This window comes from Pleurodeles waltl, chromosome 5 (genome assembly GCF_031143425.1).
Source record: "Pleurodeles waltl isolate 20211129_DDA chromosome 5, aPleWal1.hap1.20221129, whole genome shotgun sequence".
NCBI lineage: Eukaryota > Metazoa > Chordata > Amphibia > Caudata > Salamandridae > Pleurodeles > Pleurodeles waltl.
Genome location: NC_090444.1, coordinates 552052602 through 552070897, shown reverse-complemented (window position 1 = coordinate 552070897; position 18296 = coordinate 552052602). Strand labels below are relative to the sequence as shown.

The 18296-nt window shown below is 43.0% G+C and overlaps 1 protein-coding gene across 2 annotated transcripts in view; it reads left to right on the top strand.

Annotated features, from left to right (window-relative positions):
- Positions 1-18296, top strand: part of FANCL (FA complementation group L) — a 304454-nt gene that overhangs the window by 77361 nt on the left and 208797 nt on the right. The window lies entirely within an intron of this gene.

The following is an 18296-nucleotide window of genomic DNA, read 5'->3' as shown; positions in this document are numbered from 1 at the left end:
TCTGGGTGTGGGGGTGTCTGGTAACACTGCGTGAGTGCCTTGGTGTTCAGTAACTCACAATGATTTTCACTAATCAGAAGTAGTTTCCACTACAGAAAGGTTGGAGACCCCTGGTCTAAAAGCATGTTTTAGGGCTGATCTAATTGAAGTATTCCTAGTTTCTGTAGTATATAAAATATTTCATCTTTTTACAGTGTTTAATTCTTTCACTGATTGGTGAAATAGCTGGCTTATACAAATATTGGGCAATGTATACATTTACCCACAAACACAGAAGGTCCAGAACCTTTTGATACACCAGCTGCCTTTCTAATAAATCAGTATTGATAACAGGTCAAATGCCAAACACCTTTACTGCTGAAGACCTGACGCTTTAAACATTCAATGCAAGGTGTAGTGACAGGTATGTGTGGAACGAGTGCTTTCACCATGCACATGGAATAGTTGTGAAAATGTGAAACAAGACTTTCCACATACCAACAAAATTCATAGGTGCAAGGTTTCCCATTGTTGTGTGATACCTTAAGCTAGTCCTGGTCTTTTACACAATAGAATTTTGTTGATGGGTTGTTTGGTCCCTTAGTTACGATATCAACAGCAACATGTTATTTCCTAGAGTACAATGTGATGTCTGTTAAAGTGTCAGGACTGACTTAAAGTGAGACATTTGCGATGGGGATACTTGACAGCTATAAATGGCCATGCAGCTTCAGCACCATATTAATGTGGGCTGGAAAAGAGTGCAGAAAAGCAGTTGTGAGCATGCTTAAAGCACCAAGCTTCAGGTGCTTTGGAATATAGGGGTACAAATTAATCTGGTGTACCTCAACATTTCACAAGGTACTAGCAGGGTCGCAGGGTTGACCACCCCTTACAATAGCATACATTTCAGTAACAAGTATGTGAATGACCTCCAACTGTCTTCAAGAATTTGTTTCTTCAACCATTTGAATGTAGCACTTTTACTTTTTTAATCCATTAATGGTCCTGTAAACCACAACACAGATGAGAATGGTTGTATGTTGTAATGCTGCACTCCAATTCATTAAAATCACAGGTTGCTCTACTCCTTGGGTTAACCGTTCAAGCAAAAAAATGCCAAATACCACAGTTTGGGTTACTTGTGTTCCGGTTTAGGGAGGATCTGGCCTGGCAGTTCGGGCTAGACTGTTCCAGTTGGAGCAGGATGAAGACTGAATTTCATACAGATGGGTCCATACTGAGGTGACATAGTTTGCAAAAGAATGCTGGACCGGGATATGGCCCCAAATAATTACTAGTGGCTAGATTAATTCAAGCACTTTATCTCTAACTTTTTGTATTCATTTGTGTGTCATTTTAAGTGGCCTGGGTATGCCCAGATGTAGGGCCCATGTATATTATGTCACTGGTTCCAAGCTATATCTGGTTGATTAGCCCTAACTAGGGCAAAACCGGTCCTGGGTTGCTTATGTTTAGTTCAAGGAGGACCTGGCCTCACAATTCGGGCTGGACTCTTCTCATTGGAGCAGGGCCTAGACTGATTTGCGAATGGCTGCGTCCCAACTGAGGAGGCATGGTGTGCGAAAGAATGATGGACTGGGATGTGGCCTGAGTAATTTCTGGTGGCTGAGATTAATTTAAGCATTCCATCCATCACTTTGTTATGTACTTCATTTAATACTTCCAGCAGTGTGGACAGTAGGTGGTCGCTCTAAGCCTTGTAGAATTTGACCGGTAGTCCATATCAATTCAGGTTTTTAAATGAACATTTTCTATGTTTTGCATTTATGGATCTGTTCTATGGTTCCCGCTGTACATAATCTACCGTGGTAAAGTTTGCCCCTTCAAGTAATTATGTCAAAGCCTTTAACATCTGTGCATCTGTACCCTATCTATAATTCAGAATCAACTGAAACTTTGTTATGGTGAACAAATCATTTATTGCCTCGAGAGATATGTAGTACTGTGTGTAATAACGCCATGACATGTAATTTTCCTTGAGGTTTTAGGGAAACTCCTCCAAAGGCGAGCAAGCTCACTCAGTGAGGCATGACAAAGTGATCTATCAAAGTTCTTAATTTCCTTGAATCTACCTGTATGGCAATAATAAGAAGTGTGTGTGTTTGAAGGGAGTGAGTAGAAGAACTAGTAGGCTCTAGTATTTTTCCCTGATGACTCCCTTACAGTTTTTCGAAATCTGTCTTGGATACTTTTTCCCAAATGGCAATGTATGTGTTCCCCAGTTGTCTTTCTTATATCCTAGAGCTGACCAAAGTACCTTCTTGTATGCGTTTTGAAATCTTCCATCATGATTATGTGATGGCTCGTAAAACAAATTAATAGGTCAGCAACCTGTGTGAAAAAATACTTCTTCTCAAATTTAGGTAAAGTTGGGTGTTTAGGCGTAGACTAGCACACTCCTACTGTGTAATTTTTCCAGCCTCAAGCATGCCCCCAATCAGGTTCTAGTGACTGTGTTCTCCCTCAGAGGAAAAGCCACACATAGCCATATCAAAACAGCTGTAGCAGAGGAATTCAGTTAAAAATATCAATATCTGCCATCCTACATCGAACCTAATGTGGCAGGTTGTAGGTGTATTAAATGTGCTTCTTGCAGCATTGCAGATATTACATGTCTTCTGCAAAGGCTGGACTACATTCAATGTCTTTTAACCATTGTCGTAACTCCTACACATTTCAAGAAAACATAGTAAAATTATCCAGATTCGGGTCGCTTGTTTGTTGGGCCTGTAGCTGTGGGCCACATACTGTGCACACTCTTGTCATCTACTGTTTGGCTTAAAACATTATAAGTTATTTTTCTTCATTGAAGTTGTTTCTGTTTCAAGGTGACTTTGATTCCCTTCCGTGAAACGCACAATTCAGGAGGGCCCAGACAAACTTATGTTGTTTCTCACCATTTTTTAGTTCTGCTTTGAGTGCTCAGTTACTATTGCATATCGAAACGTATAGAAACATATCAGCAGGTCTTGCTAATACATCTTGTAATTCCTTTGGAAAACGCGTTTTTAGTTGGAAATGCTGCAGTGAGGGGATGAATTAGAACTGGCATTGATCCACTGATGTTAATTCTTTTAAGTTATGTTTTGTATTTTCCAAATTTCTTGTTTTAACTAAATTCTCACTGGAATTTGCCTACCATTGGCATATCACAACACATTGTTGTCTTGAACATATTAAAATAGCTGTAGAGGCATACCACTGCAAATGTGGAAATTCCCTTCCCCACCTACTGACCTCTAAGTTCCCATTGACAATTTCTTTAATCAGAGATATTACCTTTCTGAGATTCAAGGCCAGATATACGAAAGGATGGTCTGTTAAGAAATTCTGAGTTGCTTTTTCAGATGTACAAAGGCCAATAGGGAATCGGAAAATGCAATTTCTACCCAGGAGAAATCGCGTTTTCTGATTCCCAAATAGGAGATTGCAAATAGGGATTTCCTATTTGCGATTTCCTAAGCACATGTACAAAGTATTTTCTAATTGCGAAATGGATATTTAGAAAATACTATAACCATCGACTCCAAGTAGATAGTAACCATGTTCAAGCTTAAAAATGCATTACCCTTAGGTCAATTGTATGCTTTACATGAGAAACACTTGTTTTGGGGGGTGCATCAAGGGAGGCGTATGCCCCTACAGGCCCTTGTGTTTGCATTTCCTAGTTTGTGATTTCCTAACAGAATCGCAAATTTGGAAATGTGCAGGAACTAATGGGGTAGCATTTCTTAAATAGCAATTTCATAATAGTGATTTCCAGTCTATAGGAATCACTGTTAGAAAATCTCTATTTTTGTACATTCCATTTTGTATTTCCTAAATAGCGATTTCTTATGATTCACTATTTAGGAAATTTCCTACCACCCAATGTTCCCCTCGGTCTGCTGATAAAAATGATACCTCAGTTGTGTGGATGGCCCAGGTATCTGCAACAGGAAAAGGCCAAAAACATGTAGCGATTGAGGGGATGGCACAGCGAGCTGATAATCACATTTTGTAAAAAATTTTTAGGCTGACTCTGCTTTGGCGACCCACACAAGTGAGGTATCATTTTACTTTGGACACTTAGAGGAACGCTGGGTGGTAGGAAATGTGTGCGGGCATGGTGATCCTGCAAAGAAAAGTGAGGAAAATGTTTTTTAAGCAAATTTTGAGGTTTGCAGGGAGTATGGGTAAGAAAAAGTTGGGGGATCCACGCAAGCCACACCTCGCAGGACTCCTGGGGGGGAGGGGTGTCTAGTCATAACAAAAAGGTCTGAGTTTGGTAACCGGAACAAAGAACGCAGGTGACCCACCCTTGGAAAAACAGGTAGTTTTGTAATAGATCTTTTTGATGTGTCCATGTCCTTCAGTGATGTTCCAAACACTAAAATTGTGAAAAGAAACGCACCTAGGTTATATTAAAAAGAACCCCCATCCATCAACCAAGTTGGTGGCATGCTTCATCATCGCGGTCCCACCCATGTCACAGGTCTGCTTCGAAACCTGATTACAGCGGAGCAGATTTTTAAATTTTTACCACACATACTGGTTGGATTTGGCACGACAGAAAGCGCCATTCAAGGGCCCATCACTTTCATATGCCCACATGTCTTACACAGCAATCACACCAGCTGATGGGAGTGTATGGAGTGGCATTTCGCTAGCAGTGTGTTGCAGTGGCCAAAGGCCAGTCACTATTTACACCGCCAGCCAAGCACCACTCCACGCACACCGCCATCACTTTTTTTATTTTTAAACAACAAATAAACCACTAATTATAAATAAGTACAAAACTACAAACACAAAAGCTCTAACTAAATACATGACAGTAATGCCAACTGTGAAACTGTCCATGGAAATATAAAACTGGTAGTTTACGCTCACTGTATTTCTCAAAAGTAGTTTTTAGTGAGGTAACTCCTGAAACAACCGGCCACACACATCCCAGGCTTTGAAGGACAATTGGGGCAGTACATCCAATCTCCCTCCGGATACCTCTTCGGGCACAGACATTTCTTAGCGGGAAAGTCTTTTTTGGGAGTGGAGGAATCTGATCAGGAAGGTGGCGATCTTTCAGTCTAGTCATATCCCCCACCACTGTTACTCTAGGAACTCTATAATGTTCCACCACAACAAGGCTCTCTGTCGCTGACTCCTGAAATGTAACAAATTTCATCCTTGACTCAGGGGAACAACTCTTGAACACAATAAAAGAATTAAAAGTTGCTAAATTAAACAAATGGATTGCCAACATTTTATACCAAATGTAGGACTTGCGAACAGCAGTGTAAGATTCAAACCTCTGATCTACTCTATCAACACCACCCATGTGCTTATTGTAGTCTAAAATGCACACAGGTTTGCACACTTCAGCAGCTTGACCCTAAACAGCCACAGGTGAAGTACTCTCATCATGGATGGTAGTTGGCATGTAGACATCCCTCCTGTCTGCAAATTTCAGAGCTAGCAGCTATTCATTCCGCAAGGCACGTCACCGTCCATTCTCAAGTTTTTTACAGACAAGCTCCCTTGGATAGCCTTTACGGTTAAAGCGGATTGTGCCAATAGCAACAATGTCCACTCTGAACAATTCCTTGAACAACTGCACTCCAGTGTAGACGTTATCTATATACAAATGGTGACCTTTGTTAAACAGTCGTCTACCAAATTCCCGCACACTTTTCTCACTAACTCCAAAAGTGGACAGACAACCAGGGGTTTCAATACTAGAATCCCTACCAGTGTAGACATGGAAATTATAAACCTATCCCATACTACTTTCAGATAGCATATACAATTTAATTCCATACCGTGCGCTCTTGCTCTGAATGTACTGCCTAAAAACCAAATGACCCTTGAACAGGATCAAAGACTCGTCCACACTTATTTCTTTGCCTGGAACGCAGACCTCTGAAAAATGATCTACAACATGATCAAGGGTAGACCTCAGGGGTGTGGAATTTATTAAAATATCTACTTGTCCACGGGACAGGTTGCTTCTCAAATCTACTTGTCCTGTAAAAAGATCTACTTGTCCCTTTGGTGCCATGTAGTGTGGCGCCAAATTATAGCAGCAATCTCATTATGTAAGAGCTCTGATAATAGCCTCTCTGATTATGCCAGGGCTACTACCATAGTAGGGCTTGAATACTAGCAGTTTCAATCCCTACTGTAGCAATTTCCTATTTTTTCCACCTTTCTGCAGATCTGCATACTGGGGCTGGAGGAAGCAGTAAGCAATAGTTCCAGGGCTGGAATGCCTTTGAGTCTGCAAACCTACTAACCTGCATGTTTTAAAGATTTTCACCAGCTTCTCTCTAATATTTTCCCATAATAAGAAAGGTTGGACATTTACTCCTGACAATGGCAGAATTAGAACTTCTTCCAGGGTTGGGAAGAAAGTGGCTGGAGGGAAAATGAACTTGCAAATGCTCAATAGATTTTCACATGAGCAAATCTACACATGCGTATTTACCCATGCTAAAATACAGTTCACAAATATTTTATAGGGGTACGACATATACCATGGGTGCACTTTTGTGACTTTCTTTAAGAATTTGGGGCCACATGCAGGTAGGTTCAGATTTGTGACCCGCAAATTGCGAGTCGCAAATCCGAATGTAGGATGGTGTCCCTGACACCATCTGTGATTCGCAAGGGCTTCTCAAATGCTCACCTCATGAATAATCATGAGGTGGGTCGCAATTTGCGACCCCCTTGCGAATGGCGGCCTCACAGGGATGGTGGCCTGCTGGAGACAGCAGACCACCATGTCTGTGACTGCTTTTCAATAAAGCAGTTTTTTTTTTTTTTTTTTTTTTTTGTAATGCAGCCCGTTTTCCTTAAAGGAAAACGAGATGCATTACAAAAACGAAAAATGAAACGTTTTCGTTTCATTTTTTCAGAGCAGGCAGTGGTCCGCAGGACCACTGCCTGCTCTGAAAAAATGTTTACAGTGACATTCACAATGGGGAAGGGGTCCCAGAGGGACCCCTTCCCTTTGGTGAAAGTGTTAGCACCCATTTGAAATGGGTGCAAACTGAGATTGGTTTGCGCCCGCATTCGCAAAACAATCCTACATTGCACTGCGAGTCGTAATTAGGAAGGGAACACCCCTTCCTAATTGCGAGTCACAAACCCGTTTTGCGATTCGGTAACAAGGTTACCGAATCGCAAAACTGGGTTTGTGCATCGCAATGTACTTTTTGCACGTCGCAAACAGTGAAAGTCGCTGTTTGCGACATGCAAAAAGCTACCTACATGTGGGTCTTGGTCCCTAATTAGGTCTGGTGTTAACAAAGACATTTTGTTTTTATTAAACTTCTATTTCTCTCTCTTTCGGCTGGCTTTACTGTGAGTGATCGCATTCTTCTCTTCCACAAGGAGCATATTGGCACACAAAGTAGTTTTGTTCAGTGTCAGGAACTACAGTGGCAATCAGTGACGTAATGAAACTGGAGGGTGCCCCTTTGCAAAGAACATGGAGGAGCCCCCTCTCCAGACTCACTCAGGGCAGGTGCTGTGCTGAAGGGGCCCCCTGGAGGGCGGCTGCGGGGCCTTTGTTATGCCACTGGTGGCAACATGTGCTTTTAGAGTTCAAAAACGTTTTGGTTTTTTTTTGCCAGTGTTTGTTACAATGTTGAGGACCTGGTAGCTCCCACAACAATAAAGTGTTACAAAAGCCATGTCAAAACAAGACACGCATTGATGAAACTAAAAGACTTATAAAAATATGTCAGATCAGTTGGCTTTGTCAGTGTTTGTTTATTTTCATGCTTCCCATAATCATGTTGAAAATGGTTACACTGATTTTCCATTAGAAATATTTTTGGGAAATACTAGCATGCATCAAAACATTTTACTAAATGACACTTCATTTGCATATAATCAGAGAGCATTCTGGGAGCATTATACTTGGCCTCATAGCCTAAACTTTTCAAACATGTGTATACACGTTTTTTTTTTTTGTACTGGAACCAACGTCAGTAGTGAAGTGTGACATTAAAACATTTATTTACAGCACTCACCCTAATAATGAAGGTTTTCAAATAATGAACCATAAATACAAGTTCGAACAGCATTATCTCTTGGAAACACATTACCTCAACTGCAGAGAGTTCCACTCTCTGTAAACAGGCAGCCAAAGGGTTTGTGCTGTAGAGGGTTGGGATCTACTTGTCCCAAGGACAAAGTAAACATAAAATCTTGTTGCCCTTGACCCCAAACAAGATGTCCCGGGCGTCGGGCGATAGGAATTCCACATCCCTGAGACCTAATCGTAAAAAGACGGTCATAATCAGGGTGATCTCGTGGCAAGGCTAAAACATTGTCAATAAATTCAGCATCCGAAGAAGAAGCAAATACCGATTACGAGTCATGGTTGCAGGAAATATATAGCGGTTGCCATCAAGGCACTAGTAGACCAATAAGAAGCTAGTGATGGCTTCCTTATCAACCCCATCAAAAAAGTCAAACCCAAGAACATTTTCATCTGCTCCAGATTTGTGGGAATCCACTGGGTAGCACTGGACTGTGGCCTAAGTCTGGCAGCGTTGTCCCTCAAATACTGCTCCGCAAACAAATTAGTCTGCTCAACATTCTCTTCCAAAACTACATCATCCATAAACAACTCAATAAATTGACAGGCAAAAGGTTTTCCGTATTCATGCTACACCCTGGGAGACCAGTAAAGGCAGGCAACTGTGGCTGCTCCATGTTTGCGGCAACCCAGAGTTCAGGTCTTCCAATGGAAAACCTTTCAACCCCAGGCTGCTGCACCATTGGCACATCAGTGTTCTCCTCTAAAACAGGCCCTTTATCAGTACTCAGAGTGGCTTCCTCGTCAGAAGATTCCTCTTGGACATAAAATTCACTGCCAGAATCTCTCTCTTCGTCCTCTGTCTCAGATGCAGCCAGTCTCATAATCATGATCAGAAGACGACTCAAAAAGCATGCCAAAAACCTGCTGAGCGGTCACCCTGCGGCTAGCCATGATCTTTTCTAACAACAAATGGATTGCCAACAACAACCAGCACTGTCTAAAATAAGTAATAAACAAAGTGTGGCTTTATCACAAAGAGGTATGTACTCAAAAGCTGTACCACTCACTTGCCTGAAAAAGCTAGACTCACCAGCAACTACTTTGCACAGACACAGCTATCAACAATGATATCCCACTAAAAAGAAAAAAAGAAAGTAGAATTACACATAAGACAAAACAAATATCATTGTGCACACATAATCATGTATTTAGTACACCACTTAAAAAATGTCATTCATGCATGGCAACAATACTCCTTTGAGGTAAATTGTTTTTTCTTACCTAAAACATGCAAAATGCAGGTCAACCACTGCCACAACTGTAAGGAGTCACAGCAAAAGAAGCAAAAGCCTTGAACTAGAACAAAAAGGAGAAGTAAACTGTTATAATCACAAATGCATATACTTCGCCAGTTGATAAACAGCCCGCCAACAAACATTTTGAAATTTACCCTGGTGTCTAGTGGACTCTGCCCCGCCCTCCCCCTATCGGGGGCAGATGGGCCTAAATAAACTAGACCAATCTGCGCCCAAGGGGGGCAGAAATGGCCAACAGTTGTGTGCCCCCTTTGGGGGTGGGGGTGGGGGGAGTGACCCTTGACCAAGGGGCCGACCCCACGCAAAAAAACAAGACTAAAAAAAATCCCTGGCTCCTTAGTGGCTTCTGCCCCCCCTTTGGGGCAGCTGTGCATCAAAATAATAGGCCGATCTTCCAAGGGGGCAGAAATGGTATAAATAATATTGCCCCCCCTTGGGGAGAGATCCATTACCCAAGGGGCCACCCCCCCACACACACACAAAACACACACACAAGATCCCTGGCACAAAGTGGTTTCTGCCCACCTTTGGGCAGATGGGCCTAACAAAATAGGCCGATCTGCCCAACAGTGCTTTGCCCCCTTTGGGGGATGACATTTGCACAAAGGGCCACTCCTCCACATAAAAAAATACACACAAAACAATCCCTGACTTCAAGTGGCTTCTGCCCCCCTTTGGGGCAGATGGGCCTAAAAGAAATAGGCCGAAATGGCATATGATATATTGCCTCTTTTGGGGGGAACGACCCTTGCCCAAGGGGCCGCCCTCCCCACACAAAACACACACACATACATACACCCACACATACACACACACCCTCACTCCGTGGTGCTAAGTGGATTCTGCCCCCGTGGGGGCAGATGGGTCTCAAACAAATAGGCCGATCTGCCCCCAAGGGGGGTCATAACTGCCCAACAGTCCTTTGCCCCCTTTGGGAGGCAAGCCTTGCCCAGGGGGCTGCCCCCCCCCTCTAAAAAAACTCACACAAAAAAATCTGTGGCTTATGCCCTTGTCCTGAAAATAAGAGGCCAATCTGCCCCCAAGGGGGGCAGAACCAGCAATAAACATTATGCCCCCTTAGGGGAGTGACCATTGCCTAAGGGGCCGCTCCCCACAACATGAAACTGACCAAAGCTGACCAAAACAGAAATCCCTGGTGTCTAGTGGGCGATGCGATCATGCAGCAGGAATGCTGAAAGAGACATTGAGGGAAAGGAAAGGCCTTTCTGCCCCCTCACCCCCTGATGCCCCTTTCACTAAAAATCCCCTGACCCCCTCATCCCCCCAGCTGCAGGAGAAACTTACCTTCTTTCTCCTTCCTCGCACTAGAAGCAAATGGCTTCCAGCGCGATGGCAGCCTCTGATGCCTACGTGAGATCCTGCGCTGACGTCATTAGATGGGTGCGGGGATGGAAGGGAAAGCGATTCCCCTTCCATCCCGTGGGAGGGGGGTGGGAGAACCTCGGTGGGAGCGCTAGCGCTTCCCCAGAGGGCCGGGTGCAGGACGTAATGGTTGCGTCCTGGGCACCCAAGGGGTTAACATGATTGTCAATAAATAGGGCTTTTGAGCACACTCAAATACCTTCTTGCTGTGGACCATAATTAATGATAACGATTTACTATGTCTGACAGTCTAGCCATGTTAAACAATTGTGAACTGTGTGGAAACAATTCTGGACAAGCAAGTATGTTGCTTAGTATTTATTGAGAGCAAACCGACCTACATGGCGTTCTCATATCACACACAGACCCTCCAAGTGACAGTGTCTGCTCCCATCTCAGTATTTGAGAGAGGCAATCTATCATCTAGGCACAGGATACCACAAACATTTGTCCCAACATATATGTTTTCCTCTTGTTCAGTTGTATGAAAGTCATTTTGTCTTTTGCACAAAATAAATGTTAGCACCAGTATTAGCCTTAGTAACTAGGCACCCACCTGGTTCAATGTACCTGCTGACTTTTAAAAACTGTTATAGAAAGTTCTAAGACTTGGGCCTTTGCCCACCTTCTTGAAATTCTTTAAAACCTTTAATAAAGTCATAGAAAACAAATATAGGCCGCTATCTTATAGATATTGAACCCCTTCGGTCAATGGCTGATATTTTTAGATAGTTGTGTCCAATAACCATTAATGTTTTTCACAATGCCTTGTTGTATGTAAACAGTAGTTCATCTGCCTAAGCTCTGGAATTAATTAAATCTATTTATATTGCATATTTCTCTCTCCCATCCCATCGTTAAACTAATTGCTGTACACTATACTTCTAGAATTTTAAGTTTCATCATCTTCAAAAATGTACCTTAAATGAAGCTTGGCTCATTGTATTTTTTAAATTATACTTTCAATCTGGTTTTGATGCCCTAGAATGTTCTTGGACTAAGTGTGTTGTTTTCTAACTTTTTAATTTCATTGTCACTATTGATTTTCTCTTGTCCATATCTGCTTGTCATCAAGGAAAAGCTAGTTCTTTCACCCCTTAGAAAAACTTGTGTGCTCTATAGTATTGCTTAATTGGTCATCTCTCACCTGATTTGCATCAACATTTATTTTATTTATCTGCACATTTTAAGCAGATTTTCATCCATGGTTTATCTAATAGCCTTGTAGCTAATCTTTCCATATTCTTCATTTTAATTTTTAAATTAAAGCTTGAGCGACCCATTTAAGTCTTTCATTATCCATAAATGTGAGTATTGCTGTGCTGTGCAGCCATTCCAAAAATCAATACGGCAGCATTAGATTTGCAGAGGAAAAAAGGTGTATTCCATTGTCATCTGTATTTTGCTGCTAATAAGCATCTACTAAATCTTGGCTCCCTCTGTCAGTTAATTGAGTTGATTTCTAATTTTGAGTAACTAATTTTAAATAATTCTCTTGGCCATCCTATCTAAAGAAGGCTGTAAAACAAGAATATTATCGCTTAAACAACAGTATATGGACTCTGACCTTATGCTTAGCCTTCCAGTAGATTGTTTTTGTTATTGTCTTAATTTTGCGATTAAGTTGTTCTTTTGTTCATTTTTGTACTTCATATACAATCTTTAAAATGTTCCAAAGCTCATTTTGGCATTTTTATATCTTTTTTTGTTTTTGTTTTATAAACAAATTTTTATTGTTTTATAAAGCATAAAAAACTTTAGGTAGAGCAGGTAGACATTGCAGTGGACATTTACAGGGTAATACATTTTAGTGACAGACCACCACAGGCGACAGTTTGAACTTAAGTATGGACCAACAATAGCATTCAGTATAAGTTCCATTACCACATTCGTGTTTGTATCCTTTATCCGTTCCATGATCATACAACCATCCATCCCCCCCCCCCAAATTTTCTCAAATTTCCAGGGACAGCCTCTAGATTCAAATACCACCTTCTCTTGATTGGCGCACCAATCAACACCCCTCCACCACTTTCGAACTGATGGGCCTTCAAGGGAGATCCAGGTGGCGGCAATGTCTCTTTTGGCGACCAGCATGGCCGTGGCAGCCATGGCTCGTTTCGCCTGCGGACCTCCCATCTCCTCCATTACCCCCAGTAGGGCCAATTTAGCAGATCTTCGAATCTCCCGCCCCAGGGCGGCTCCGATTTCCCGGAATACCCCCCCCCCCCCAGAATATCTGTATCACGTTACAGGACCATACAATATGAAAGAAGTCATCAGGGCCTCCCCCACACCGTGGGCATTTGACGGAGGGGCGCAAGCCCGCACGGTGCTGTCTGGATGGTGATAGATAGGCTCTATGTAAGTAGTAGAATTGCATGGCGCGGAGTCCGGCCGACACCGCCAGTTCCCTGGGTGCCATCAGGGCCACCCTCCATTCCGATTCCTCTAAGGCTCCCACCCATGACTCCCATTTTATTCTGATGGAATTCAGGTTCCCGGGAGAGTTGTTGAATAGCATTTTGTATATTTGGGAGACACCCTTCCCCATCAGGTTACCCATGAGTAGTTTTGCCTCAAGGGGGCTAAATTCCGGTATGGGGCTGGTGGTTGGTAGGTGAACCCTCAGGGCATGTCTGAACTGGAGGTATTAGAAGAACTGTGTCTGGGCTAATTGGAAGTCTACTTGCATGTCGTGGAAAGACTTCATAGTCTCCCCTTTCCATACATCACCCACCAAGGAGATGCCTAGCCGGTCCCAATCTGCGAATCCCTCTAATGATGCTGTTGCGCTTAGCCATCTCCCTGCCCATAATGGGGTCTGGAGTGTAATGGTGGCGTTCCATTGAGTGTGCCTTAAGGCTGTGCGCCATGCCAAAAAGACTGTTGGCATTTTTATATCTTTAACTTCCAAATTAAATTTTGTATGTACAGAATGTCACTCATTTTGTCAATCTCCTGCATTGTTAAAATTTACTAGTTGACCCAGTTCTCAGTTTCTTATGTAAATTCGTTCCAAGAGAATTGCTTTCAAACAAGAGGGCATGCTCTGTTTTTCATCTCCTAATGTGTGAAGATACAGTGCTGTCTTTTCTTCAAACTTTACCTCATTTAGTTTCCACAACACATTTGAAACCCATTGATGCATAATGCTCTTACATATAGCTATACTCCTGAGCTTAAGTGGTAGTTTGAGCTTGTTTCAGTTCATACCCCCCAAACATTTCTAAACCAGTTTTATTGTTTTCCAGGGCATTGAAGAGCATACATACAACATCAGTAATCAGAGGTTTTATTTCTTTTTGAGTCTGACTGATTGCCCACATAAAGTATTGAATTCTTGTTTGTTGCTGCAGCTTATATTTGTTGACTTTGTGTTTAACATGCATTAAAGTCTTCAGCAGAACTCTCTATATTGAACAATTATTGCATCTTTTCCATTTGATTTTGCCATGATTTGTTTTGCATTTTTTACTAGTTTCAGCAGCATCACCCATAACTAGGAAATCTTGTTTGCACATCTATGATTTTAAATCTGGATGTAGAAAGTAGGCTTCAACCACAAGCTGTCAAACAAAGAAAGTCCTGACTATGCCTAAAACATGCCAGATCACTTCAATTGGCATTACATACCAAAGGTGCAACAGTAAGTGCAGCAGCACTTCATGTCACCAGAAAGACGTTGTCTTTGTTGTTTGATTCTACCCAGAAACTGAGGGTAAATGCTGTGCTCTAATTTAGATGGGATTTTGAAAATCTCATTAAGTTGGTTTTCACAAGCATTTGGTTTGTTACGGTTGGGTTTTATTTTTAGCATGAGTACTTCTAATGGATTAATCTTAAAGCAGATTTCTCACCTTATGGAGCATCTTTCCAGGCTCCAGACTGATTTGTAAACCTCTCCCCCAGCAATGGCGCTCCGTCGCCGCCAGGTGATGCCATGCGGCTACAGATGTAACTGTCTCCGGAGAAGACCACACCAGAGTATTTTGGTAGTTAACTTGGGTGCTGGGGTCAAGTCGTGTTTTTGTATCCCTCATCGATACAGGTTTGAAGTATTCTGTAATGGTCTCAAAAAAAAATTGTGAATTTCAAAAAGCAGTAGGTCATATGCCTCCCCCAAAACTTTCACATGTCATGACTTGTTGTAGAGGTCATAAGCCGTCCTTTCAGATCCTGATGACAACTGCATGTGGTGTCTTAGTTTCGAACATGACATCACAGACTTAGATTCTTGTGCCTCCATGCACCTGAAGGTAATAAGGGAGTGGGGAATAGAAGGAAGTATGAGACCAACCTTTTCTGGCTAAAGCTTGCAGGCAGATGCCTAATCATTCTCTTTCACCCTTAGGTAAGCTACCTGTAAGAGAATAAGCTTCCCAAAGATTTTCACACAAAACATAAGATGCAGCATTGGAAGGAGAAGTCATCGCCTTCTGCGAGGAAATGACTCCCTTGATGGTCCATTTGGAGTGCTAATGCCATTTCCAGACTCCAAACTCTTCCTCTTTTTCATACCTGATCCTATGTGGACGAAGATGACAATGGATTTTCCAGGTTTAATAATGAACCCTGCACAAGCTGAGCCCTTCCGACTTGCTTTGCTGAATCTTTTCAGGAGGGCTCCTGGACTCTCTTGGCTGCCACCTCCCCATCAAGTCAGACCGTGTTCCTGAGAACAGTGGCGCTGAAGCCTCTAGACACCACTTCTCTATGGTATCCAGCCCCAGCACCTAAAAATAAAATCGGAGTGTACCCCTGATCGGTAGGAGGCTCCCTGGATGACCACACAGACATTCTCCATGGAGCCGACTACAACAACATTCTTGAAGCTGTCAACAAGAGAGGATCTTACCCACGTGACGAGGAAAAAAATTAAGGCTCAGGTTTACCCTCATGTTATATATTTACGGCGCAGACTCTGGCCTGTTTTCAGTGCCCAGTCAAGATTAACAGTGTACAGGAGATGATGCTTCAGGGGCTCAACCCCATCAGACCCCCCCACCCCCCAACTCCTCCCCCCAAGCCATTGTTTTTTGGTAGATGACTGTGACAGAGGGGGGGGTGGTTTATACCTATTAGAGCTCTTCCCTGCCCACCCTTTCTCTTTCTTATTTTGTAATGCCCTCATTCCACCGGGATGCTTTCCCCATCACACAATTTGTGAGGCAGAAGTTCTTGCCCTGTAAAGCAAGGAAGCCCTAGAGGTGATACCTCTATAAGAAAGGGCAGGGGAATCTGTTCCTTCTTTGTCTTGGTCCCCAAGAAGGACAGAGATATCGGACCCATACTGGATCTTATTTAGCAAGAATGTTTATAATGCTATCGCTAAGATAAGAACTACTGGCCCTGAATGTGAGAGACTTGATGACAGCCCTGGCTTTTCAGGTAGGTTATTACCATCTTCTGATTATTACCAACCACAAATGTTACCTAAGGTTCACTGTGGGATCTCACCTCTGTCAGTTCCGTTTTATCCTGTGGGGTGACAACCATGCCTCACTTATTTATGAAAGTGACAGTGGTTTGGCAGCTTCACTGCAACGTTCAGGAGTATATGTATTTCCATACATGGATGACTGGCTGATAAAAGCTGTGCTGGTCTGTGTTTACCTTCAGCAGATGATGACTCTGCCCAGTTTGGGATTTACCATTAAAGCCCAAATGGCCCACCTACCTCCCAAGCAGAGACTATCCTTTAGTAGCAGTAGTTCTAACCATAACCCACATGAAGACTCTTCCTCCTCCTCAAAGATTGTGGGTATTCAAGAGATAACTCTGAAGAGTCTGACTTACTCTAATCCCAGTCCTACAGGTCTTGAATCTCCTTGGCCTCATGGACACATTCGTCCTGTTGTGGCCACGCACAGGATGGCAGATAAGTCCAAGGTCTCTGAAGTCACCGTGGCGCCAGCATCAAGAGAGTCTTGTGGCTCTGGTGCAGATCTCCCACTCTGTTCATCGGGATCTGCAGTGGTGGATGGGCCACTCTGATTTTTTGATAGATTGGTCTTTTAGTCCTTCACAGGCAGAGGTTCTTGTGGTTGCAAAGGCCTCAATGCCTGCCGTTGTTCGACATCTCCGCAGCACCTGCTCATAAATATGCTTGAACTGCGGTTAACCATGCTATGAAGGCATTCCTCTCTAGCATCTTGGGGAGGAGCATTCCGATTTTGTGACTCACCACCATCCATTACTTCAACAGAAATGACAGTGTGGAGTTGTGGACCATGTGTTGAGAAGCGGTTCGGTGGTGGGGTGTGTTTAGTGAATCTTGCAGGTGGCAGCTAACCTAGCAGGCTCTCTCATTGTGAAGGCAGATGTTCTAAGACAATTCTCACTGGGGTAGCACAAGTGGAGCTAAACCAAATGTCCCAGATGTGATCTTCCCCCAGATTGGGGTTTTCATTTGTGGGACTCTTCAACATGACTCGGAGCAGGAAGTGTCCTCGGTTTTGTGACATAAATTTCCCTCAATATAGTTCCCTTGGGAATGACTTAGGGTTCAGCTTGGTCTTATAGCCTGCTGTAGTCATTTTCACAATCCTGTCTCTTCTGAATGCTCTGTGGAAGGAAGGATCAAGCTGTGCTGATTCTTAATACCCCAGGTTTGTCTGGGGTTGATATGATATATTCATCTGTTGGCACTCAGCATGTAACCGTCCCTTCCTCTTGTATCCTGTGCAGCGCGGACCTGCTCTCTTAAAAGAATTGTCAGGTCCTCCATCCCAATCCCCAAACGCTGCAGCTGCACATGTTGAAATTGTGTAGTGCCAATTTAGAGACCTTTTGTCTTCCTAATGAAGTCCAGGTGTCAACGTAGTAGACCGGATCACTGCTACCAAAACCATCTGCACAGCTGGTCTAGGTTCGTTGGTGTGAGTCAGAAGGTACCAGCCCTTCAAGTGTCTGCTTTATTTATGTTTTGGCAATTTACTGTAGCCCTTACACAGCAGGGGGTGGGGGTGGCACCAGTTAAGAGTTATATAGAGGGTCTGTCTGCCCTCATGGGTTTACCTGATCAGCCTTGCCTGTTTATGTCTCCATTAGTGGCTCATTTCTGAAAGGTTTGTTCTCTCTGTTCCCTTCCACTCCATTTTTTGCTCATCGATACGAACTTCATTTTGACTTCCTTGATAGCATTCTCTGTTGAACTAATGCACTGTTACCCCTTTTTAGTTTCTTACTCTGGAGGCAGTTCTGTTGGTGGCAATAATTTCGATGTGTAGGCTCTGGGAGTTTCAGGTCCTATCCTTTTGTCCACCATTTACGGTTTTCAAGTTTTGGTGTGTACTCTGCCTGAACTGTGCTGAATGGCTTCCTTGGTTACCCAACACTAGTATGCCCCCCATCCCAGGAAGCTATTGTTTTTAGTTTAATTCATTAAGGTCGAAATCAGTGAGAAGACGTATCCATCAGAAGACAAGATTTCTTACCTTCAGTAATGATGCTTCAGGTGTATACATAATGTTCCCATAGATGCTTTACCACCTGCCCTCTTCCCCTGGGAGTTTGTGTCATGAGTTATAAGATTGCAGACTTTGCAGATGTATTATGTGCTGTAT